At 40.6% G+C, this 26,919-nt stretch overlaps 1 long non-coding RNA gene across 1 annotated transcript in view; it reads right to left on the bottom strand.

The window, feature by feature from the left end:
- LOC106043152 (uncharacterized) overlaps positions 1 to 26,919 on the bottom strand; it is a 66,948-nt gene that overhangs the window by 26,657 nt on the left and 13,372 nt on the right. Inside the window, exon 2 of the long non-coding RNA XR_007168876.2 lies at positions 1,089 to 1,227. This is a non-coding gene — a long non-coding RNA (uncharacterized lncRNA). The remainder of the gene's footprint in view (positions 1 to 1,088; positions 1,228 to 26,919) is intronic.

Consider the following 26,919-nt stretch of genomic DNA (forward strand, 5'->3'; position numbering starts at 1 on the left):
TAACCTGTGTTATTTTAGGTCTGTCAAAACATCTTAAGCTAGGATTATGGAGGAGGTACTGGACAAAAAGAAGGAGACATTTCCAATGGCAATTTACCCCACTCGTCCTGGGATGGGGTGAACCTTCGCTCTTTGTCTGTTACCACGCACAACGCATCAAAGTGGGTTTACAACTATTGCTTTCAGTGGCTTTTCACATAAGTGAAAACATGATCTTTGCCTTCCCGTCACCTGATACTTTGTACAATGCTAGCTTAAAGACCTCCTGAGTTCTGCCTCGTAGATCAAACTGTTTTGTGAAGTCAGGAGTGAACTGGATGATTATGTTTCTGAAGAAATTGTTTCTGCAGTATTCTGTTCTCACAGTGTCACACTTAAATCTAGATAACTACAAAACAATTTTCATTTTAATATCTGTTCTTAAAAGAAATATTTTTATATACTGGGTCAAATGCAACTTCTCATTTTGATTTTAAGTTAGCATAAAAACTTTTTGCAAAAAAAAAGTTTTTTCTAAATAATTTGCTATTGTATGTTTAGAAATTGATACATTTCCACTGTTTTCTCAGGCTGCTTTGAAAAAAAAAATGAACAAAATGTAAAGAAATTTATCAAAAAAAAAATAGCACAGAAATGTCTCTAACTGTGCTGCTAATTGTGGTGAACCTTTTTACACTGTCTGCCACTCGCAGGTCTGGGAGTGATGATCTCAGATGTCTTTGCTCATTCGCTTCATTCTCTGACCAGTCTGCATGCTCTACTATTCCTGACAGAACCAATGATGGAAAACTAAGTGCTCAGATGAATCTCAGCAGCTGTTTCTGTGTACAGTGCTGTACCAGGCTGTTAATATTGTCATGAGATATGCAAAGTTATGTACATAGAGAAAACAACTTAAGGCGTACAAGGAAAACAACAGGATATTAGCTAACTCAACTTAGTGCTACTCTACAACCTTCTCTGAAAACATCAGCTCAGTCGTCAACAGGAATAAAAAATACTGGTGTAATATTTAGAATGATTAGGAAAGAAAATGAGAAAAAAAATGCACACATCATCACGCCAAATTATATTGCTTCATAGCATACCTTTATCTTGGGTATCATGCAGTTCTGCTATCCTCTTTTGTCCCCAAAGGAGGAAGCATCATGAACATAAAATCTCATGCTGTGTCCAAGTCAGGAATGGCTCCACAAAAGAGATGTGAAATAGCTCAGACTTTCATGCCTGGGAAAAACATGAAAGAGAGAACATGTACGGCGTGTTAAGTTTGGCAATCATGTTTGGCCATAGAGAAAGCCAATCTGGAAAGGTTAACAACTATTGTCCATAATCCAGAAACTAGAGGGCACCTAATAAAATTTTTCAACAGTGGGTTTAAAACACAGAGAAGGAAGTACTGTCTCCACACAACATATAATTAAAGCATAGAACTCATGGCTCAGATGTCACAAAAGCTCATGGTATAAATGGGTTTGACCAGACAAATCCATGGTAGAAATTTATCTGAAAGCATTACATCTGAGGACTGCGGAGCAGCCTATGCCTCTGGAGACATCTGTCCTACTGATTCCTGAAACTTGGATAGATACAGATTTATATTATTCCTCAAAACTTTTTTTTTTTAAGTATCTGCTCTTGGTGCTGGCAGAGGAAAGGCATGGACCAAACCAACCTTTGACTGGACACAGTGGGCCTTTTTTATGCTGAATAATGCTTTGTGCAGTACAGAAGACCCAGATGAGGTGTGCTCACACAGACACAGTAAAGCTGTGCTACCTCCACCCCTCCCTTCCTGGCGCTAGAGGACTCTTTGGGTCCTGGAACTGTGAAAATGATGGTATCAGTCATTCTGAAACAGAAAGTAATTGTCAGCTCCCCAGTGTAGCCAGATGATGACAGCAGGAGACAGGCACTTGAGTGGAAAATCTTAAAGCTGCTCCCATTTTCCTCGTGTCCAAAAGGGGGCATGAGAGGGGTGAGAGTGATAGAGACAGCACAGCAAAGGTCACATCCCAGAGGTATTGCGTCTCCACTGATGTGAAGGGCATCCCATAGTGGTGTTGAGCTACAATGTGGTTAAAGATGGTTTGAGAGACCTCTGGTTCCATGAACAGGCACATCTTCACATCCCCAGCCAGGCAATATGTGTCCATGGAGCTGGTCTTTCCAATCTCGGGGAGCTTTTATTCCTACAGCAAAGTCTAATTTTCTTTGTCACAACAAAGGCAGATGGCTTAATTTGCATCAACATGTAATAAACAATATGCCTTTCAGCAGAGCCAGGAGAGGAAGCACCTTAATTCTTCCCGGTGAGTGCTGAAAACCCTGGCAGCGAGGATGAAAGCAATGGGAATCAAGAAGTGCTCTCAGAACTTCATTCTATTAAACACAGATGTCTGTATGCATGACTCTCCATAACATGCAGAAAAAAAATGATTAGACTAAAAGTTAATAGGAGTATATGTGGTTCACTTTTCTGGCTCAGCCACAAAGCAGTCAATGGCAATTTCCATGGTTGAACAGTTTCCTTACAATCACAGCTGGGCAATTAAACTCCTGCCTGGCTAAGTTAGAAAACTGGGGAAGGAGGCAAAAGGTTTATACTGGGGAAAAGAGAACCCTTACTGCAGTTGATTTGGGTTAAGCCAGTATTTTTAAATTACATCAAGCCACATTTCTAAATGAAATGCTTTAAAAAGCTCAAAATTATTTTTTCTAGTTTTTTAAACAAATGCCCCCCCTGCATTTTCCTTTGCCCTATTTTTCAAATTCACTGTCTACTCATGAATAGTTGCAGTCTCCCTAATACTGTGGGTTTTGACCAATAAATTATTTTTTTCAAATATTTCATCTGAGTTCTTGCTAAATGTCTGTACTCTCAGTATTTCAGCATAGCTGGGTTGGGAATAGTAAGTCTATGCTATTATTCTTCATTTTAAATACAAAAATAATAATCTGCAAGTTACTATATTTTTTTAACCTATTGAAAAAAATGTGCCTCTGTACAGTGGCTTTGATCCAGAACTGAGCAAAACAAAGGGAATCCTTCCCTTGACTTTAATGGTTTTGGGACTAGGCTCTCATGCTTTAGGTGAAGAATAAGCAGAAGCTATTGTTTTGCCACTGTGATATAATTGTCTTTTTCTTCTATCAGGGTGCCCCAGAGCACCAAGTCAACAGAGCCAAGTGCACATCTTGCTCAGCACAGGATGAGTAATGTAGGTCTTCACCACGATTTTCTCCAGTCAAAGCAACACAGGCAAACAGATATTGTTATTATATGCAAAAATACCAAACCCCACATTATTAGTACGTTTTCAAGGCTGGAAAAGATAAAAAAAAAAAAAAAGACTTTTAACTTTTGATTTTTAAAAAACAATCTCTGAGCCACCACTCAGCCACAGAGAGAAGTAGAAATGCTTTGGGGACTGTCAGAGCACGAACAGTGTGAGAGAAAACCATGGTTTTCTTGTGGCTCAGGACTAGGGGGATAATGCTGCAGAAGTCAAAATGCAGCAATGTTTGGGAATGCAATAAAAATTTGCATTGGAGCACCAGGATCAAAGGGGGGTTTGTCCCTGCTGTTGGAAAATACTGATTCTAGGAACTATACAGGTATAAACCTGGACTTCAATGTCAGTAAGTCACACCCCTCCTTAAGTCTCCCACTAGACTGGGGCATATTATTATTTGCCAACTAAAACGCTCTAAATCAGTATAAATGTTAACCTAAGAAAAATGAATGTAAAAGAAACTTGGAAATGGGATGGTGAAAAGTAAATATAAAAGGTCTCATGTGGCTCAAGTAATCATAGAATCATTAAGGCTGGAAAAGATCTCCAAGATCATCTGGTCCAACCACCCTACTACCAATGTCACACAATAAACCATGTCCCTAAGCACCACGTCCAGCCGTTCCTTGAACACCCCCAGGGACAGTGACTCCACCAACTCCCTGCGCAACCCATTCCAATGCCTGACTGCTCTTTCTGAGAAGAAATGTCTCCTCATTTCTAACTTCAACCTCCCTTGGCGCAGCTTGAGACAATTCCCTCTAGTCCTGTCACTAGTTACCTGTGCGAGAAGAGGCCGACCCCCAGCTCCCCACAGCTTCCTTTCAGGAAGTTGTAGAGAGCAGTAAGGTCTCCCCTGAGCCTCCTCTTCTCCAGACTAAACAACCCCAGTGCCCTCAGCCGCTCCTCACAGGACTTGTGTTCCAGGCCCTTCAACAGCTTCGTAGCCCTTCTCTGGACACACTCCAGGGCCTTGACGTCCTTCTTGTAGTGAGGGACCCAAAGCTGAACACAGCACTCAAGGTGAGGCCTCACCAGAGCCAAGTACAGGGGGACGATCACCTCCCTGGTCCTGCTGGCTACACTATTCCTGATATAAGCCAGGATGCTGTTGGCCTTCTTGGCCACCTGGGCACACTGCCAGCTCATGTTCAGGTAAGCATCAATCAGCACCCCCAGATCCTTTTCCTTTGCACAGCTTTCCAGCCACTCTGCCCCAAGCCTGTAGCGTTGCATGGGGTTCTTGTGGCCAAAGTGCAGGACCCGGCACTAAGCCATGTTGAACCTCATCCCATTGGCCTCTGCCCATCTACCCATCCTGTCCAGGTCCCTCTGCAGGGCCTTCCTACCCTCCGGCAGATCGACACTTCCCCCCAAGTTGGTGTCACCTGCAAACTTACTGAGGATGCACTCAATTCCCTCATCCAAAACATCAACGACGTTATTAAAGAGAATGGGTCCCAACACCAACCCCTGGGGAACACCACAGTGACTGGTTGCCAGCTGGATTTCACTCCGTTCACCACCACTTTCTGGGTCTGGCCGTCCAGCCAGTTTTTAACCTAGCAAAGAGTGTACCTGCCCAAGCCATGAGCTGCCAGCTTCTCCAGGAGAATACTACGGGAGACGGTATCAAAGGCCTTTCTGAAATCTAGGTGGTCCACATCAACAGGCTTTCCCTCATTCACCAGGAGGGTCACCCACAGATTGTGGGTCCCCTGTAATGATTCTACAGCTCCCCAGGAAACTACCTGGAATTGTTATTGTACATCAGAGGAAAGATAGAGAAACTGTGCATAAAAGATGGGCTCATTAACAGTGGGATCAAACTGAAATCAAACCATGTTTAGGCTTTTAAGTTCAACTTTTTATGATTTTTTTTTAATTCAAAAATCCTCCAGAGATGGGTTTCTCAATGTTGGGCATAGTATATCAGGTTAGCTAGGAAACACTGAAGAAAGCTCTGTTCCTCTTCCTACTTCCTCCAGGATGTTGCAGTTCCATGAAAAGACTTGAAAAACTACAACCAAGGAGAAAAAAGGGGGGCGAGTGGGGGAACAAGACTGATTTATGAGTGAAATACTTTCCAGTACATCCATCAAGCACATCCATAGTAGCCTGTAAGACCTAGAGAGAGATGCTTCTATGTAACTCTGATAGGAAATCCCACTCAAAATGAGGAGAAACAGAGGGACAAGTATCGTAATGACACATGAGCAATCGAGAGCTTTATGTGGGGGCTAGAAACAAGCCAGATCCAGATGCGCTGAAACTTGTGAGGCACAGCATCTACAAGACAACTTCTCAGGCAGATCCTTGCAATTATTTTATTGCAAAGTAATTGCAAGAGCTTCAGGTCATATGTTAGGAGGAGGTCATGTGTTCGGAGGAGGTCATGTGTTCAGGCCATGTGTCAGGAAGAGACTTCTAACATGCAGAGTTTATGCGCACAGCCAGATTTCTTGCATTGTTTTCTGGAACATCAGTGATTGATCAATGTCTGAGACATTATTTTGGGCTACAGCCAAGTGATGAGATCACTCTTTGTCATTCCTTAAGATATAAGGATATCAAGTGATTGCAGGAAAGTCCTTTCCCTCTCTGCTTAAAACAAGCAACCCCCAAGCAGCACATTTTTCTCCTAGTATGACTGATTTCCTCCTGCAGCATGGCCCAAACAGGATGGAGGACAAACAGAACATGGGGACAACTTGCAAAGAGCAAAGGCTGAGACATCAGAAGGAGATGCCTGAGAGGGGCAACCAAATATCTGCAGTGCAGATGAATATCTACATTTTTGCCCAGGTCCTCAAAAGGAGAGAAAAAGACATTAACACAAAGAAGGAAAATGAAAAAGAGCTCTGTTAGGACTATTAAAACAACTATTAATACTTGATATTTCTGTAATACTATCTATTCAATCTTCAGTCTTATTGAAGTCTCAAACTCCTTTTGGAGCTCTTTGAAGGCGATAAGCACATGGGCACGGATGATCCCATTGATATAATATACTTTTGTAAAAGCTTTCAACAAAGTCCCTCTCCACAGATTTTTAAGGAAACTAAGCTGTGGTTACATAGGAATGAAGCACCTTGTTTGAATTAACACCTGATTAAGGGACAAGAAACAGATTAATAATAAACAGTCAGTTCATGGCTAGGAGAGAAGTCAGGAGGAGAGTTCTCAGGGGATCTGGGCTGCAAAATCTGTTGTCCCACACATTCATGAATGCTCTAGAAAAGGGGTGGAGGGAGGAAAGAACAGCAAAAGAAAATTAAAGAATTGGCATAGTTTTCTGAACTTCTGAAAAAACATAGTCAGGGTAGTAAGGATGAATAGTCTATGAAAAGTCTTTTCTGAAGCCCTGAAGACTGAGTGTTGGAGCAATAAAGTGGCAGATGAACTGCAGTGTAGACACGTGGGGTGAAGTATATGCCCCCCCCCCCCCAAAAAAAAAAAAAAAGAAAAAAAGCTAAAAACAACAAAAAAAACCAATCATAGCTCCACTCACAAAATGATGATGTCTGAGCTGAGCTTACCCCCCCAACCCCATCACCATTACTGTGGGGAGTAAGATATTGGGTTCATGGTAGACAGTTGGCCAAAACATATCTCAATGTTTATTAGAGGTAGATAAATTACTGCGAATATATAAATAATCAGGAAAGACTAAACTAGAGAAGGGAAGGGAAATTAATTTAAAATTCTACTTTTGATTTCTTAATGTGCTTTCAGTTTAAAACTTGCTTATTGCTTCCACTGTAACATGGCTTACCTAGCCTATATAAAACAGAGCACTTTCACGATTTGAGGAATGTGGGCCAGAAAAAAATAAGCAGGAAAAGATTGGAGATTGCAGGACAAATCCTGCACTGTCACACACAAGAGTGACTGCATTGAAATTAATGGGATTGTACTGGTGAAGCCATAAGAAAGAAAGCCAATCTGACATCTCTAAAAAACACTTTTTTTCTTCCAAAATACTAAAATATCCACATAGGGATGTAATCCCTATATCCCTACTGTATACCTGGGAGATGAAGAATAAACACACAAATGAAATATTGCAATCAGTTTTTTACTGTTAAACTAAAAGTGCTTAATCTATCTGTTCCTTGTATTCAATTTCTGCTCATGTAACAGTTTCAAATTTGGAACTGGGTACTCAAGAAAAAAAAAAATGCATGTATCATTATTGCTCATTTCAATTAGGCTGAAAGATTAGCTGTAATGTCTGCAAAAACCTGCTGTGGAATATCCTGATTCTTAACTCCACCCAGCAAAAGCCCTGCAGAGATTGCTCTGAAGTGCTTCCCATGGAGATCATGAGGTTTTACAGAGGATAAACACAGAGTTTGGCAAATAGATTTGAAATGACTGATTTACTCAGATTTCCATGTTTACTGGTTTGCCACTGCTATAATTTGTACTTGTTGTCATATCTCATCTGTCCACATTCTGCACATTTTGTAAGAGTTCTGGGAGGATTCATGTTTTGTAACTTTAGCACCACCACATGGTTGGCTGTGTTTTAAAATCCTGTTAAGAAACTGATTTTTTCCTTTTCTCTCTCTCTTTTTTTTTATACCTTTTCTTCTCTTTACAGGGTTTCTTTTTCACAGGCATTAAATAAATACTTGAAACCATTTCCCACTTGGAGCAGGTGCAAGATGAAATACCTCATTCCTCAGCAATCAAAATCTGAATTCTCTCTTAGGGCGGTAGGGTTCCCATTATTCCCTTGAAAGCCCCTAAAAGCAAATGCCATTCTGTGCCTGAATGTACTGGCCAAAAACATTTGTAATCGACAGCTAGAACATTCAGTTTCCTACTTCTTTGAATATTTCTTGTGGCACATTTTCAAAAAATGTGCTAATATTGTAATAAATAACAACTCTTCTCTTCAAAAGAAAAGAAGAAAGAAGCTGCCCATGCTGAGAGCAACAGTGGATGCCAAATGGAAGATATTCAGAGTTCATATCTCTGAACACACTGAAGAATTACCTTCCTAGTTTTTGCCAGGTACACATGTGCATAATGAGACAGGATGGGACATTTTAAGTATGACTTTCTCTCCCTCCAAGCATCCCAGGTGCTGCAGCCAGGTCCACGCACCTCATCCCATGCTCTCCCAACTGCTCACACAAAGGGCTAAAATGCAGGTACCACCTATTCTGCCTCAGGAAGGGCTTTACCATAAACAGGAGGATGCAGTCTAGCTGATGACTGCAAATTTTGCCATCAGGCATTAACCAGTGTATTTGACCCCCAAGAAAATGAACACACGGGTTTTCCTAACATGAACAAATATGATGGAGCTTTTTTCAATGTTCATGTTGGTGAGGCTATTTAACTGCTATACTATTTTTCTAGATATATGCCTGTAGCAGAGGAAAGTGTGTATGTCCCTGTCCTTGTTCATTAAATGGAAAGACTGAACAATCTGCTTTGAGTTAACTGATGAAAAAAATCTCAAATCAGTTGAATTCTGTTACATCTCAAACATCTAACAAAATTTTCAAAAGAAACCAGAACCTATACCAGGGAAATATTGGTATAGTCATCACCTAGGAAAATTTACAGAACAGATTTGCTTTAGGGAAAGAAACAAAGATAGATTTGACTTACATTCTGTCTCCTTTCAATAATTAAAAGTCATCTCAAGCTGCAGAGTAGACGCAAATGGCAAATTCAGTGTACCATTTATTTCCCAAGTTTATTCCTTGCTGGAATTTTCATTCCTGAGGAATTTTTATGTAACTTAGGCAAGATGGGCAACCACGCTACAGAATCCACCCTACAGCATGCAGGAGGACACCCTCAGCACTTAATCAACCAGAGTTTCAAGAGTAATGAAGTACATACCTCACCAATAAATAACCAACATGAATAACAGCAGTGTGAAGATGTACCACCCTTTACTATTTCAGTTATCAGAAACAGACATTTCTACCAATATTCCAAAGACCTAAAAGGCAGGTTTATGTATGTGCACATGTGGAAATCAAATCTAAAGTATTTTGGCATCACTAATGGATTGCCAAGAAGGTAAAATTAATAAACTCCATTTATTTGCATATGTAGTCTCTTGCACTATCTTGCCTTTGCAGCAATGCCTAAGACATGGTAGCATCTCACCCCATGTTATTTTTTAAATAAGGATTTCTGAAACAAGCATCATTCTGAGTGGTATTTACGGGTGTTAAGTGACATGGGGTACTCTAAATGTGGACAGGTTATCATCCTTTATATAAAAAAAAGGAGATAGCCTCATGGGTCAAGTGGAGCTACACCTTCAAAAGAAGAGACACTGACTGGAGTCTCGAGGTGGAAATAACCTGTAAAGTTTTGTTTACCACCCTGTTGTATTTATTTCTGTTACTTGATCCAAAATTAAAGTGTCAGTATCTGAGATCATCAGATAAAGACTGGGACCAAGGAACACACAAAGGAGAGTGAAATATGAAAAAAAAAATATTAATTGAGGTTGAGTTTTTTTTGTTTGTTTAATCAAAATGTATGAAAATGTACTACACCAATGTGTAATAAAAAACTAACCCCCATCTGGATTGGTGCGTCCAGACCCACAAAGTGCTATCGAAATCAAAGGAGTTAAGGCTGACAGAAAAGTCTGCCTGGAGGGATTCAAATTAAATATCAAGACCTTGTATTTTAAGATGACATCTCTCTGGAGAAAATTCCTTTTACCAAGGCCCATAAGAAGTAACAATGGTGTTTAGATCATGTTTTAGCATATCAGGTTAGCACAGGAGGTCATGTCTGCTGTTTCACGACCTGTATTTTTTTAATCCTGACTGAGCAGAGGTGAGAGGAAACTTGCATTTTATTCCATGCTGTAGTATTACAAGACTTAGGTAAAATCCCATTGTCTTTATTCTTTCTGCCGGCACAATTTGGGCAAATAAGGCAGCTTTCATTGACCTCCCATTTGTCACACAATATGCCTTCAGATTTCATTTGCTTGCTCTTTCCTCAGACTTTAATTTAGCATGTGTCCACCTATGTACACCTATTGTATACAAATACATATATATATATAATATCTACTAATATATATTGTATATATATTGTATGTATACGACCTATTGCATACACCAATGTAGACAAGGAGAGGCACTGGGGTCCAGGCAGGAGCCAAGTCCTTGGCTCAGATAAGGGGGCTCCAGAAGAGCTGGTGCCCTTGACACAACAAATTGCCAGCAGCTTGGAGCCCCTATTTCTGCTCTCTCTCATTTCAGACTCTTCAAGTCATTACAGACCCAGAGGAAACCACTCAGTGTTTCCACAACAAGTTCATGACCTGGTGCTGCATCAGTTTATGAAAAGACAACAAAGGCACCATCATAAGCTTTTACTGCGCTGGATAAGGCCTACCTGATACTCATCTTCTAGCCCATATTGAAGTAGTGCACTTCTCAAATAAACACAATTTTCCTTCTCATCTTTTGACATAAACCAAAAAAAAAAAAAAAAAAAAGGAGGAAAAGAAAATTGCCCATATTAAATGTTCCATAATTTTCTGCTTTGCTGAAAGCAGAAATGAGACCATCTGGACAATAACATGCAATATTTATGCCAAAGGTTTTACTAGTATCTAATGAAGAGTACAGGACTGAGTGCCTGTTTCAAGGACAGTGTTATCTCCAAGAAAATGAGCATGCCTACAAGTGCAGCATTTCTTTGGCTACAATATTCAGAAATAACAAGGAACCCTTCACATTTGATTTCTCGAATGTTGGAGGCAGGTTAAAGGGCTTTCCTCTTAGGTGACAGGGTGATAAAACACATGCTAAAAATACTGCTCCTCAAACATATTTCCTCACTTGCACTCCAAAAAAATTAGGTCCTCCCCTTCCAGAAGCTGGGCTTTCTGTCCCATTAAAAAAAAAAAAAAAAAAGAGAGAAAAAAAAAAGACTGCAATTGCACCTCTGCCTTTAGATCTGGACCATGGAACTGATGTTCATACCCATAAGCAAAGGCTGTCCACGTTGGTGCTCTGCTGCAGAAGAGGTCTTCTTTGTCCCCTTTCCTCCCAGCAAGGCCACAGAGGAGCTGCAAAGCCTTCTGCAGCCACCTAGCCTGGCCTAGAGTCCAAGACAACCACTTAGAAGCACTTACTCTAACATCTCTTTGACTTTCACAAAGTCTCCCAGAAGCTGTATATATATATATTCACTGTATAAACCTTGTTGAAGCACATAAATACCATCCCTATAACACATATAGTAAATGAGTCCATCAGGATACAGGCTGTGGGGAGTTGGAGGCTATTACTGGCATACAAAACCAGACACAACAGCAGCAAACCGCAGTAGCAACATCAAAAAGTAAGGAAAGAATAATTTCCAGAATATCAAAACATGCTCAGGTTAATTTCAAGACGGAGATTTGGAAAAAGAAAATATATATATATATATATATATAAACTAATGAATTTACCCTTTTCCACCAAATAGTATAGTGATTTTAATAGTGATTTAAATAAAACCCTATTGCACATTACTGGAACTATTATTTCTCTGCAAAGCTGCGCCATAAGATCAGCCTAAAAGCCATCTGCTTGATTGCTTGATTTTCCTTTCAGATCATTTATCAAAAGACATTTTTAATGTTTTTGTCTGACTAGTAAAAAATTTTGAATTTCAGCCAATCAGTGAACCCAACTGAGTAATAAAGTGTCAGTGCCAAGCATAATCCTTTCTCATGAAAAAAAAAAAAAAAAAGAAAGAAAGAAAGAAAAAAAAAAGCTTTAAAAGATAATAGCAGCTGAAAATAGAGCAAGGAAATGAAAGTTTCAGGATTAAACCCTAGGGGTATACCAGGAGTTGCGCAGCTGATCCAGATGTACCTCTCTACCTGGATAGCAGGCAATGCCTGGATAATGATAATTTTATTGTTGTCAACATATGTACACTGAGGTCCATCCTCAGCAGGCTATGCAAATATGGAAAAAATGATTCTTTCAGTTTATAACTTCCACAAAAGTGTAGAAGCAAACTGTATATGCCTTCTATTTCTTCTCTGTTTTGAAAAATTATATTCAAGTAGTAATTGGAATATCTGGCATATATTTTCCTTTTATGAATTACTACAGAAAAGCTTTGGGTAACTGCAGTACTGTATTTTGCAGCCCAGAGACCAATATAGCTGGATATTAGAGTTTTGTATTGTTTATCTGTCTAACAAGCATCAGCATTATCTTTAAATTCAGTGGAACAGGCTTTGAGTTCTCAAAATTAATCTTATCGTACTAGGGGCACGATACTGTGAATCAACAGAAAGATTAACATGCAGTTCTTCTGCACTGCTTTCCATGCAAGTCTCTAAAAGCCTACACATAAAAATTTAATTAATCCTCACAGTGCCCACATGAAGTAAATAGACATAATTAAACCAGTGCAAAACCTTATGCTTGAACCCAGATGCAAAAGGCACAGATACACATTCTTCTGCAGATTGAACGGGGAGCACTGAAGACGCTGCTGCAACTTGCAGTTCCTCCACTGATGAACATTGCTCCCCTGGCCAAAACATCCAGCTGGGGGACTGCGCTCACTTCTTATTTCCCTTGAAACAGCCTACAAGCGCTTATGGGCTCAGCCATCATGTCAACTTCCAGCTGGAGAGCAGCAAGGAACGACGTCTCCAATGACTTGTGCTGTCCAGAGACTATGTATCCTCTTGTGGTATAAAACAGCAATGATGCGGTTCAAAAAAGAGAAGAAACAGTGATTATTCTCGTATCAGCATCAGAAGTCCCACTGGATGCATTTCTCAGTGCACGTGACTAGGCTAACTCTGCACATTTTTCACCAACATTGAAAGAAAGGTGCATCAGCCAGATAAAAAGTCACTTTACTTTGACTAATCATATTTTACGCTCAAATAGGACCTTAAATCCCAAATGGTTCTGAAAAATTTAGCAAACCTGGCAAACTGTGCAGCAGGCCAAATCTTTTGCCACTTGGCAACGCAACAGTGAAATCAGGAGACCCAGAAAAGTTAAGCCAAATTTGTACAGGGGTAGCTATATCACAATATATGGACTTCATTCAGGTGCTGTTCAGCAACACACTACAACGTGCTGCCATGGTTTAAGACAAAAAGGGTGGAACAAAACCACACCAAACCACCACCATTTAGGCACACAATTCAATAAGCCTTTGGCTGTCATGCTTGGGTCACTTCTGCTCATCTGAGCAGCTTTAAGGTGAGAGACATGTACAGAAGTTTCTTCTTTTGCCAAGAGAAGAGAAACTAGCACCAGGCCTCTTGAAGGAACAGTTGTATGCAATTATTCAGATTCCACCTTAGAAAAAGATTTTTAGCTGAAATATTTTCCTGAAGAATACATTTTCTTCAGCATTAGTAAAAAAAAAAAAAAAAAATGCCCTGTGATATATTTTGTACCATTTGATTACCAGGTTTCTCACTCAGAGGCTGGGTAAGGTCTCTGAACTCTGAGGCAGTTCAGCCATCCAAGGACATTGGCACTGTGATTTTTCTCCTATCTGGCTGATTACCACTTTGTTTAGTGTAAATGTTAGTGGTGGAGACTGCCATGTTTGTTCAAAAAAAAAAATAGATGGTTGGTTGACATTGTAATTTCAGCCTTCAAGGATATTCTCTTGCATCCTTGCAGGCTTCGTAGGAATCGTAGTGTCCGTGGAAGATATTCCCTCTGACCTGAAAATTAATCTTTATAAAAAGCTACTCCCATGCATGCTGAGGATGAGCCAAGAGTTGATGAGAGAAGCTTTGAAACCAGGTGCTTCCTGGTGGGTGAGGAAGTGTGAATTTACTCCCAGGCAGTGGGGATAGGAACAAGGGATGGTTTTTATACGTTGCTTGAGTCAAGGTAATACATTTTAATATTAGTCAAAATACAAATCATTTATCTCATTTACCATATACCTTTAGAGAAAAAACAGTAGTTCAATGAGAGTTATGTACAGCCCTGCCAGTGTGAGCCTTGCACTCGTTTTGTACACTGCAAAAAAAAAAAAAAAAACAGCCTTTTATTAAGACTATTACATTTCTTAACTTGTTTTACTGTTCACTTCCTTGTTATTGTTTTAAATTCACAAGGGATAATTTTAAACTAATCTTCTCATCTTTTGCAGCAAAGCCTCATCAATAAACACTGAAAGGATGATTAAAATATCACTCCACATAGAACAAACTAAGTAAAAATTACTGTGGGGAGTGAATTACCTTAACAGAGTTGTAACACCACTGCCTTAATTTTGTGAAAGATTTATCATTGGGGAAGGAGGGGACAAATTCCTAGAGCTATAAGCAGGTATTATTCAAAATAACTTTTTTAAGCATATAAACAACATGCTTTGGTCTAATGCGTATTCATCCATGGTGAAGGAATAGCTCAGTGGAGAAAAATGGTATGAGCCTCATCAGCACATTAGGGTGATATATGCAAGTGTATGTAACACATGTATTCCCCTCTCCTGGCCAGCTGCTTGCTCCCCAGACGTTCAAAGAGCCTGGGAGATCTGCTTGCTGCTCACCTTTGACTCTCATTCATTTACACAGAGTTTAGGACATCAAGCCGCAGCGCTGTCCACAAAGGAAAAAGCTCTGGTGGTTAAGGCACAGGTGGGTTACTCCCATCACCCAAGCAGCAGTAGGGTGCAGGTACGGGCAAGGAAACCTGAGCATGCAATGAAGCTCATGCCAGTTATTGCAGTGGGGTGGGCTGGACTACCAGGACCAGATGAGTGTTTTATCCCCATCACATCTGCTTTGCAAGGCCTGAAACCAGAGCTGCCATGTGTATCAGCTGCAGAATAGGACTGTGGATCCAGAGCTTCACATGGGGCTTGGGTCTGTCTGTATTTGGATGGCAAGTTTCAGGCAGATGGACAGAGCTTAGCATGCCTGATGAATCACAATTTCAGGTTACCAGCACAAATAGCTCCCTCTCTTCGTACTTCTTAATTACATTTTAGTTAACAAGAGAAAACTTTACCCTAAATTGACAAACACTCTAATTAAAACAGACTTCTAAGTTGAATTTCAGTAGCTCTTTTCATGTTTTGTTCTGGTTTTGTTTGCTTGTTTGTATGTTTGTGTTTCTGGTGAGGGGGACTGCAAGCACAGGAATGGTGGCAGCAGAATTAAATGCAAAGCAACTAAGAAACTGCAAGAGGTGGCTGTCTTTTTTTCTCAGGTACATTTCTACTGTCTACAATCCAAATTTGGGTAACTACACAAGCTTAAAATGCAAATAATTAAGCTAGAAGGAGCACTGATATTTAAAATTTCCTCCCTTGGGAAGTCATGAAGCCTTCAACATGGCAGAAAAAAATGATCAAACCAGGCTTGCATTTATGTCCTCAAACCCAACCTGCTAGAAGGCAGTAGTACTGGCTCCCTTCATCCTTTCATCTCATTGGGTGCTTTGCCATCTCTGGAGCTGCTGTACCTGCTGTTGTCTCTGTATGGGAGTGCCCCATCCCTGCAGTCCCACCAAATCTAATGGGAGCTGCAGCATCTTGGATGTGTTAGGGTCAGCATGCCTTGCTTCCCTGGCTTTTACCAGCACTGCTCACTATTCAGCTGCCATGAGATGGGGTTGGCTTGTGAGTCAAGTCAAGCTTCTCAAAATATTTTCACACACACAAAAAAACAGAGGGCAGTTTTGTTCTAAATTACTCTTGTGCACGTGTTTTAAACTGAGTGGTTCCTGGTCTCATCTGCCATTAACAGTCTTGAGGTGTTTTCCCTCTAGCTACACAGAGAAGTTTGTAAGATGTCAGGCTTGGATTTTTACAATCTTGTGCACGTGTGTCTTTCTTTTCATTCCCATCCCAAAACTGTTCATTTATTCCCTTGAAACACTTCCAGTGTTGCTTCCCTAGTTATTTACCTTTTATGTGTATGATATCAGAAACCCTGTTTGTATGCTTTAAAATTAATTTTTGGCACTTGCAAAATTAAGCTTTATACTTTATGGATATTTATAATTCTTTAACCTAGATATAGATATATTTGAATTCTATTCTCAGCTAAATTCGTTAATGATGCCTCACATTTTTATGTTTCTTTCTGGTACTAACTAGGTGGCAAAGGAGAAAAACACAACATTTAGCAGTCCTTGGCTGATACAAAATAGCACAAGTTTACCATTACAGCCTGTTTGAATTAAATTGTTTTACCCATTCAGAGCTGATGCATACTTCTTAATTCTGCAAAACATAACATGTAGTCATCATTAAGAGAAAGCCAAAGGACCAATGTATTCCTGAGTCCTGCCAGCTGCTGTGTTCATCAACTGACCAAGTGGGTCTGGAAATAGCAGCTCTCCCTGCACAGGTCCTGCTTCCCACCCAGCTGCAGGGAAAGAGGAAAACCCTCGTCTCAGGAGACTGTCACCTCCTGGGCTTACACAGAGAAGTAAGCAGGCTGTTTGTCACAGGGCAGATCTCCAGGAGAACCAGGCATGGAGCCGTGGTGTCCAGCCCTTGTTGCTGTGCTCAAGCCCAGGGGCCTCTCTTGGCCTTCTCCTTGCAGTCCTCTGTTTCCAAAAATGTTCTAAACACTGCAGATGTGTCCGATATGCTCTTCTTTCACATTCTTTATGGGATTTCCCAGTTGATTCTTTTGTTGCTGCCCTCCCCATCCCTCTGCTCCACATGGATTTCCCTAAGAACCTTCTTATTTCTGATATATTGAATTTCTCCCATTCTCCTCTATGAAAACAGGCACATTATTTATTCATCAGTGTCTGCTGCTCATTACAAGATTATCCTTTCTATTTTACAGAACCCCCATTGTCTTGTTCACTTCTCGTTCTTTACTGGTCTTATTTTTACCTTTTGTCCAATTTTCATTTTACTTTGCATCTTTGCTGCTCTTATGCCTTCTTTAAGATGTCCCATTTTATTCTGTAATCTTTTCAGATCCCCTTTGAATTTAATCTTTCATAACTTCTGTGTCCTTCACTGCCCCTCTTCCTGCTGGAAACTCCCTGTTAGCTGCATCAGCCTTATTTTACTTTCACAGCAAAGTCCCACTCTCATGTCAGTACAATAGCAAAACTCCTATTGATTTCAGTGGAAATGGGGCTCTTGGAGTGTTTATGGCTCTGAACAACACACATAAACCCCATCTCGTGTGGGAGACAACGTAATTAAGCAATAAGGCATGACAGACCACATCGCACTGCTGATTAATGTGTGCACTGGGTGTGTAATAAACACGAGCCTCCAGCACACCTGAGGTGCACATTAATCAGCCCTATTGTACAACCTGATCATTATAAAATGAGTTCTTAAAACATTAAAATGTCCTATTTTTTAGTGGTAGCTGTCATTAACTGGAGTGGAGATCCTCCCTTGTGTCCACAGCTCCACAGGGCTGCAGTGACTTTTTCACAGTACTGTTCCTTAATGTTGCAGAAATAAAGCCAGGATCCCATATTTAGTTTAAAAGGACAATCTGCTTATTTATCTCTTTGCCTTTGTCACATTGAGGGGAATAACAAGGCACCATGGGGGTCAGAGACCCCTCTGCTACCAATCCTCTTTGTGATGATTATGACAAAGCACGGGAAGACATCCAAAGGATCCTCTACAGACAATTCACAATGATGTTATGAATGTTGGGAAACACCATGCAGCAACACCCTCAAAACACCTACCTGCAGACTGCACCCCTTTTCATTACCTATCCCCTCAATCTCCCATGTGTTTCCCTCCTCACAGGGCTCCTTGGGCTAAAAGACTTACTCATATAACCCACCAAAAATCTCCAGCCACTTCAGGCTGTTAAGACTCATGTGTGTGCTCCCAGGAACAATTCCTACCAACATATAGGTGTCCCCTCCACCTGCCTGCAGATGTAATAAACTCTGCTCTTAGGCACTGCAGCCAATCCCACTGCCCACAGTGGTCTGTATGGTGTGGCATCCTGAGTAGAATCATGGAATCATTAAGATTGGAAAAGACCTACAAGATCATCTAGTCCAAACGTCCACCTACCACCAATATCACCCACTAAACCATGCCTCTAAGCACCACGTCCAACCTTTCCTTAAACACCCCCAGGGACGGCGACTCCACCACCTCCATGGGTGACCTGTTCCAATGCCTGACTGCTCTTCCTGAGAAGAAATGTCTCCTCATTTCTCATTGTGTCACCTGCCACTATTTGAGGCCATTCCCTCGAGTCTTATCACTAAGTACCTATCACTGTGAGAAGAGAAGAGGCCGACCCCCAGCTCCCCACACCTTCCTTTCAAGTAGTTGTAGAGAGCAATGAGGTCTCCCCTGAGCCTCCTCTTCTCCAGACCAAACAACCCCGGCTCCCTCAGCTGCTCCTCAGAGGACTTGTGTTCCAGGCCCTTCACCAGCTTCGTAGCCCTGCCCTGGGCACACTCCAGGGCCTCGATGTCTTTAGCAGTTTGTATCAGAAGATGGTTGAAATACTTAGTAAATAAGGGTGTTTGTTCTCATATTTTGCTTCTCCTGATAGCCTAAGCCCTTTCACTTGTTGTGGCCACAAGAAACAGATCAGGTAGTAGCTGTTCACCTGCTTCACCTGAGAAGGGTCCTTTTTCATCCAGTTAGCATCCCTCTGTGATGTGCTGGAGTTCCTGCCTTACACTACTATCCAAATGGTAGTACTACTATCTATACACTACCATCCAAGCATCCTACCTACAGATGCTCTGGTAAACATGGTATGCATTCAAGAAGATGTACCAAGTGGGACCATACTGCAACTCAGAATTGATAGCTATGTTCAAACTCGATCACAGTGTTCTTAAGTCCAGTAAACTGGAAATCATAACCCTGTTGAACTGTATCAACTGTGTTTTGCACCAAGGATTGAGTGGGCTTTGTTGTGCATGACGAACCTCTGCAAGGTCTTGCATGCAGCCATGTGGGTATGGCCTCATGCCAGCACCCCTGTAACCTCACTTCATGTGCAATGCCAAGCACCGCATGCTCCTGCTGACATCTAGCCATTTCCCCAAACAGCTCTGAGCTCGTGCATAGCCTCAGGTTCATTCCCAAGCAGTTACCTTCACACTCGCAATTTAACATAATTTTCCTGTAGCTCTAACTTCCCAGATGTCTTTGATAGCCAGCCCTCCTGCAGCGATCTGCAGGGGGTTGTGGAGGAGGGAATCAAATAGCTGATGATGCTGAGACTGCAGGCTTAGCACCAGTTTCCAAAGCCATCCCAGCCCCCCCGGCCTGGTTGCACTCCACTATTCCTTACATCAGAACCTGTCCCAACACACTTCCACCTCTCACCACCTGGCAAGCAGTGGCTGAAACCCCTGCCCCCTCACACTACATTCTCTGATGTCCCCTATTAATTTCTTTATCATCCCTCCTCCTGTGGATCAGATTTGCAGCTTTAGGCTGCTTTCCAGTACAGAACGAAATAAATGAGAAACAAGTGATAACAACATAAGAAGAGAGTCTAGAAGTAGGTCTCACTCAAACTTCAGGACTGAAATTTTTGGTTGCCTGATCTTCCCCAACAGAGAGAGCAATTCTAAAGATCCACTCCTCCAAATTCCCCTCTTTACTAAAGAGTTTCTTTCTCCCCATTTACACTGAGAAGGACAGCTAGATGCTATGTTGTTTTCCAATTTAAGGCCCACACCAACATGTTCCAAAAGTGCTGGCATTTTCATTTTGTTCGGTTTAATGGAGGGTGACTCAAACTCTAAGCTGCTTGTTTTTTGAAATCAAATCCAATACATGGTGCTGCAGAGGATGAGACACACTGTAGCCCTTATACCAGGCATAGATTTAAAAGTATTAGTTTCCGTTCCAGAATAACTTGATCCCTGATCAGTTCTGATATAACTGCCCATTTCTGTTCTTAAGGGATCTACCACAAGCTTCAGAGATACAATAGCTTTCTACAATCCATCAGTTCCTTTTCTGCCATGTTGTAGCATGTCAGCACACTGGTAAAGTGGTAGGTGATGATGATTTTTCTTCTCGGTATTAATTGGCTTGCAAATCTGTATCATATTTATCCAAGCTGGATCCTAGAAGAATCCTAGGGGACTTATCTTTTTTTCCTCCACATGCATGCTGCAATGTTCTGGGGAAGCAGTGGAATATCAGATGTGGCCACCAGACATTTTATAGCTACATCAGAAGCATCCTCTTCTAGAAGAATAGGATGAGCTATTCAACCAGCAGCTGGGATCTAAACATTTAGATGTAAGAACTGAATTTAGAAATACAGAAGAAAATAAAAGTATGAAGTGTATTTCATACAGAACACAACTTGAAATTGCAGGTTTCTAGGACTCAGCAGAACTTTAGTAATTACTAAATTGTGTAGTCAGCTGCTAGCTTTGTAGCTGTGCAACATGAGAGGTGCAAAATTCACCACAATGTATATGGACAGCATAGTATTTAAAACATCTTTAGAGTCCCTGCTCTCAACACAAAGGGAGCTGCATGCCAGGCATGCCCAGGCTGCTGCTGCAAATCAGGACTCTAACAAAACCCCAGCGACACTTGATCAATGTAAATCAGAGGTCCGTCATCAAAATGGCAGCATAGGAGCAAATTAAGCTTGAGGCAAGTGACTTCAGGTAGGATTAGGTGAGAATGGATTAAAGGAGAAGTCCCACTGAAGAAGACAATTTCTGAGTGTCTCTTTCTACACCCTTTACCCATCTCATCTGAAATATTCAGACTTTTCTCTAAATATTCAGTTTTGTCTCTTTTTTTTAAAATATAAGTGAATCACTCTTTTTGCTGTGACTCTCTGCTCTCCAGCTACTAAGAAAATTTCAGAAGTTTTTGTAGTAAATAGCTTCCAGCAGAGAATGATTAGCATGAAGATTGATTGTGTGATTTTCCATAGTATATGGTAAATGTTTTCTGCAACTAAATAAGAAGAGCATGATCCTACTCTGTGGGAGGGCTGGTTTAACTGCTCAGAACATCCCAGGGAGAAAAAAAAAAGATGCCATTAAGAAACTAAAAAAAAAAGTATTAAATAGCATTTTCTCTTTCCATGGCAGAAGGTCAGAACAACCTAGCACTGTTACAGCAATACTTTTAAGTTAAACAACTATAATTACAGGTACAATATATTTCCACTTTTAATACTGAGAGAAAATACTATACTTGATATTATCACGCCTTTAGTACCAAACAGCCAGAGGTGGTTATCAGGTAGCCATCAGGTAGCCTGGCCCTCCATATTCATGGGACCACCTAGTCAGACTCCACCTAGGTCTCCATCTGACCTGTGGCAATGGTGAAGACAACTCTTCTAAAGATTTCAGTGCTGTACAGCCAAGTTCTGCTTCCAGGTTCACCAGAAGTGTGAGAGCTTCAACTTCTAAAAATGTAGATATCTTCAAATGTATAATTAGATGTTAATTTCATAACAGACCATAATCCTCGCACTCGCATTCTTTCACCAAAATTAACAAACACACTATTAGAAACCCTCAACATATGCCTGCTTAAAAATAAATAGAAAGATGGCTTCCATATTATAATTTTAAAAAATAACAGCATATTTCAAGATCTTTGCAGATGCAATCCCATCTTCTGTGATGGAACAAGCCTATTTCAGATGAAAGTGAACAGTGTACTTGTCCAGGACCCCACAGAAGTGTGCAAACTCACCACAGTGTCTGTGAGAAGAAAGAGACCAATCTGCCTTGGGACGCCAGTTCTCACAATCCACAGATAACATGATTTCAGGTATCCTACAAGCAGCACTGAATGGTTTGAGCTGCTTTTCTCCGCCACCAATACTGCAGCATTTTCAACAAGAGAAGTGGGGCAAAGCAGAGCCCTCTATAACTTAGCACTTTCAGAGCAGGGAAAAAGATAGGGACAAAGAGCCCTTAAACTTCTGTACCATCTCCCCATCATGGAAAAGGGAAGAGAAACAGGCTCCACAGACCTGGGAGAGGAGAGGAGATGGGATGTGGGCTGATGTTGGAATTTAAGACTGTCTGACAACAGGTAGCTCTTCATAAAATACTCCATGATTCAGTCTCATCTGGGACTTTGCAAGCACAGCTCCAGCCAGTGATGATGATGATACTATAACTTCCATCCACATGGGGAATTCACCAGCCCTTTCACAGGATGTGGACCATTCACAGTGGATAAAGAGTTGGCTTGAAGGTCGCACCCAGAGAATGGTGGTCAATGGCTCTGTGTCCAGGAGGGGGCCGGTGACAAGTGCTGTCCCTCAGGGGTCTGTCCTGGGACCAGTATTGTTTAATAGCTTTACCATTTATTAAAATAGCTGTATCATTTTGATTGATCTTTGAGGTCCCTTCCAACCCTGGCCATTCTATGATTCTATGATCCTCATGCATGAGGTAAGGGGGAAGAAGTCAATCTTGTACGTTCTCTACTTTAAAGTTGGGATGCTTAATCTCAGAAGCACATCTTTTTGCTTGGCCATGCAAACTTCAGCCCATGTTTATATGCACATAGTAGGAATAGTTTTTCAGTAAACAGATGAGAAGACAACAATGCTTGCTGACAAACCTTCAGCAGACAACTATATGCCTATAGACACACTACTACCTTGCTCTCACAGAGGGCTAACTTTGCAGTAAGCTTGACTTGTTACTGCAGGGAGGTATCTGCCTTGATTGTGGTTATATGAACTGAATCCCTTGACTCAAGATCCATACACAAGAAGGAGTGCCAGTTACTTAAAGCACAGGCAATCAATTACCTGAAAAGGTTATTAGAAGCCACAGTTTAATTAGCAAAAGTCAAACTGCAAAGAGTAGGATCAAGAGCAATTCAATCATTATTTTGGTCCCACTGACTTCCAGACACTTCCACATGTGCTACAAAACTAAAATTATAATCCATGCTGCAGAGACCCTATGGGAAATCCTGGGTACAATTTCCCTGCCCGATTTTTTGTTTGTCCTACTGTAACTGGTAGTGTCAATACACTAACATTCTCCTTTCTGCTTTAATTTGGGTTCAGAGCCTTCTTAAACTGATTTTATGCTTGCTTAAGAAATTGTGTTACTTCCAGCAAGAGGTGGCTTTTACTGAGAGCATTTCCCCCAATACCTTTTTAATCTTCCTACCCTTGACCTTTCAGTTCAAAATATTAAACAAATCACAAGCTATTACTTTTATTTATTAGGCTATTAAAAGCCAAACCCACCTTGTTCCAAAAGTTAAATTGGAGAAAAAGAGCCCAAAGCAAGGAGGACTGGATAATTATGGTACAAAAGACCAAACACAAATGAATTATTCTCATGACATTTTCCATTCTTGTTACCATCTTTGTAATGAAAGTGAGGTGTCAGAAACTTCATTTCTCATACCCAGACTTTATATGATTTCAGTTATGTGCTGCGTTACTTTGAGACTTTTGATATTTGGAAGTTGGGCCAGCTAGCCAACCCCCTAAATTTCTGATTACGGACTTCACATCTGTAGGAGAGGGATAGAAAGCCCAGATAATCAAAGCATACTTCTTAAGCAGAGCTGACAAAATGGTCAGGAAAGGGGGGGAAAATGGTACCTCAGCCCAGGCTTTCCCTTCCTTTCTTCTGGATGGAGATGGGCTGGACCAAACACAGAATCAAACAGTCCCCTAACATTTCTTGTGACTTTGGCTCTTCTGAGGGATGAGAGGGATGCTTTGAGCCCAGCACACTGTGGATGAGAGGAATAAGAGTCCAACGTTTACAGCATCTGAAACCAATTCAGATTCTTTTCAACAACCAGAACCAACACTGAAATATGTCCTCAACATGGAAAGGCTCTCCCAGGATCTTCCTGCTCCAAGTGTACTTCATGTACTTCAGTGACACAAAAATTCTCATGTATTCTCAGATACAGGTGGAATCACATACTTTCAGGAGCAAGAAATTTTGGAAAAGTAACACAATTGTAAGTTTCAGCAGAGCTGTTGGTATCTTAAATGAAGAAGCTATTAGGAGAAAAGGACAGTTTAGGATGATTTGTTTTCTAGAAAAAAAATCTCTTGCCATCAACTGTTTTGAACTTTAAGTGAGCCATGGGGAATTCAAAAGGACCTAGTGTATCAGTGTAATCTCAGAAACCGTTCCATATTCAACGTGGCCAAATAGCAGCATTTACTCACCTGCTTCTGCTCAACTGTTTCTACAGAAAGGCCTGTAGCACATTAACTTGAAAGGCTAAATTCTGAGCAATTGGACAAAAGATCAAAAAGTACATGCCAATGAGGAAGTAGAAGAAATTGTTCAGGTGCAAGCCAAATATATTTAAGTATTTGACTTACAAATTGTATTTGTAAGTCACATACTTAAAGAGTCAAAAGAAGGTTATAAAAAAGTATATTTGAGATATCTTTAACATATACTTTTCTTTGCACTGGAAGAACCGTGAACTTTCTTGTTCTGCAGCAGCCCAAGGTGATGAAGAACAGATGTAAGGGAAGTGGCGGGGTCCTTTACCCTTCCCCAGCAGAGGAAGGTTAGCTAATTTCCTGCTATGCCTTATGTTACAACACAAAATTTAAGCTCTTCTTTTGAAAAGGTTCTCATCACAAGGATTCTAGAGGAAGTTGTATGAGATTTGCTGTTATTGCTTGTGTTATTGCCACTGGACAAAGACATTAAAAGATGTAAGGAAAGGGCTGGTATGCTCACAGACAAGGAGCTTCCAAAAGATGCTTTCACCTGACCCTTGGCTGTATGTAATCAGTTGTTCTTAGGAGACATACTGACATTTCTATGTTTCTGAGTTTTATAGCCTACCTTCTGTAATAAGGTGAGGATGATGACCATTTGCTTCTAAAACAGTAACCTTGCTATTTCTTTCACACTACCCTGCTAAGCACACATGAGAGTGCTGGTCTTGGTCCCTGTTAATAATCGTAAAGAGATATCAAACATTTCCTAAGAATCAGGTTACAAAAATGTAGCTGAGACACATACAAGGACATAAAAATTCCAACAAGATAAAAGTATCCCTGTTTACATAGCAGTTTTGCTTCATTAGACTATGCTGTTTCATTATATTCAATGCCATTTAGCTTTGATGTTCATTTCAAGGCTGCTTATTTGTATGAAGGCAGAGGGAGAAACACAGTAAAAACTGTGTTGAATTCAATGTTGAAATGCAATAAAATATATATATTGTGTTCCAACTAAGAAAAAAAACGCTGTTGTTTGCTTACATATGTTACTATAACAATTATATCATAAAACCAGAGCAGAGTTCAGGTATTAGATACTAAATCCCACAAGAAAATAGACTCTTAATTGACACTGCTAAGAAACTATTCAAAATTGTGGAACAGAGAGATATTTCCCCCTATTTATGCATAATTTGTTAGGTGAAATTCACTACCATTTCAGGCTTTAAAGAAACCTCTTTTCTCAGGAATGAATTGCACTTGTCAGTACTAAGGCGTGCATCCATCTAGGGTCTTTTGCCAGTGGCAAAAATCCAGGGAACATGGGCTAGTACCTCTGAGGCAGAACAAACTACCTGCTACACCCTAAAATTGCCTACTTTCCTTAAATGCATTTCATCAAATTTCTTATATGCTGCAGCTTAAGCCCACTAAGGGTTTAATTTTTCTTTTTATTGTATGCTATTTTGCGCATCTTGCTATAGGGTTTCCCTGAAAGTGCATAAACTTATTTTAATTGTTCCCAGTGCTGACACCCATTTAATTAAATGGTAGTACTATAGGAAGATTTATTATACAGAAACAGACACTTTTTTAAAGCAGTAATGGAATATATAATAGATGTGTCACATTTTAAAAGCCTAATTAAATCTATTGTTTCTGCATGTCCTCAGCATGTCTCTCTCAAGTGTAAGATATAATTTTAAATAGCTGAGATGTTTATTTCAATGATCAGACAAGTCGGATCCACATTTAGGATGGTTGCTCCTGGCAAACTTAAAGGACTATTCAGTGAGTGTGTGGCATGGGATGTTCAGTATAACTCAGATAAGTGAAGGGAGTGAAAACAAAAGGATATGTTTTGCTCTCCATGGTTTTCATCTGATGTCCTTGAAAGTGCAAGTGAGCTGAGTCAGACTCAGGGAAGCAGGTGGAAATCCTGTCCCTTTCCCTCCTGAGAGGCACTGTTTTTGGTGTTGTTGTTTGTTTTGTTTTTCCCCAAATTTAGCCTGGCCTTTTTAAAGCCTTATAAATAAAAGTCTGGAGCTGGCTGGGACTCCACAACTTGCATAACAAGCTCTATGTGAGGCTCCCTCCTAGTTTCAGGGTTTTTGCTGTGGTTAAAAAAAAAAAAGTAATTATTAGGATGTAATTAGGTAGGATTTTTTTTTTTTTTTTAAATTCCCAGCATTAAGCCAACCCTGCTCCCAGAATGGAAGCTGCAAACACTTACAGGGGGGATTAGACTAGAGCCTAGCATTTTTTAATAGAAATTCCCCCTTTGCAAGCTTGAAATGGAAAACAGGTGACATATTTTACAGAAAACTTGGACTCCAGCAGGGAGGAAGGATTTCTGTCCATGAAGCCAAGCTCCTTTGCCTCAGCAGTGTTTCAGTAATGGACCAGACCACAGGCATAAGCTCAGAGCTGTTACTGCAGTGACCAGAACCATTTCCCTTCATCCCCTCC

The sequence above is a fragment of the Anser cygnoides genome, chromosome 3 (genome assembly GCF_040182565.1).
Source record: "Anser cygnoides isolate HZ-2024a breed goose chromosome 3, Taihu_goose_T2T_genome, whole genome shotgun sequence".
In the NCBI taxonomy this organism is placed as follows: domain Eukaryota; kingdom Metazoa; phylum Chordata; class Aves; order Anseriformes; family Anatidae; genus Anser; species Anser cygnoides.